This window comes from Rhagoletis pomonella, unplaced genomic scaffold, assembly GCF_013731165.1.
Source record: "Rhagoletis pomonella isolate Grant_MI unplaced genomic scaffold, Rhpom_1.0 Rhpom_scaffold_00004, whole genome shotgun sequence".
In the NCBI taxonomy this organism is placed as follows: Eukaryota; Metazoa; Arthropoda; class Insecta; order Diptera; family Tephritidae; genus Rhagoletis; species Rhagoletis pomonella.
Window position 1 is genome coordinate 49,095,787 of NW_023458558.1, and position 246 is coordinate 49,096,032.

The following is a 246-nucleotide window of genomic DNA, read 5'->3' on the forward strand; positions in this document are numbered from 1 at the left end:
CCCCCTGTCAGGGGTATGTTATGTATGTATCACCAGCACTTCTATTTGCCCTACTACGTGTCGTGCCGTGTCGTTTTTTTCATTCTAAAAAAAAAAAATATGTAAAAAAGAATCAAAAATGAAAATTCGAAACTAGTTAGTAAGCAAAACAAGCAGTATAAATAATGAGGGACAGATATTTGAACTCCTTTGCAAGAACAACAATTATGAATTTGCTTAATTTTGATTACTGTTGCTTCTTTGTGT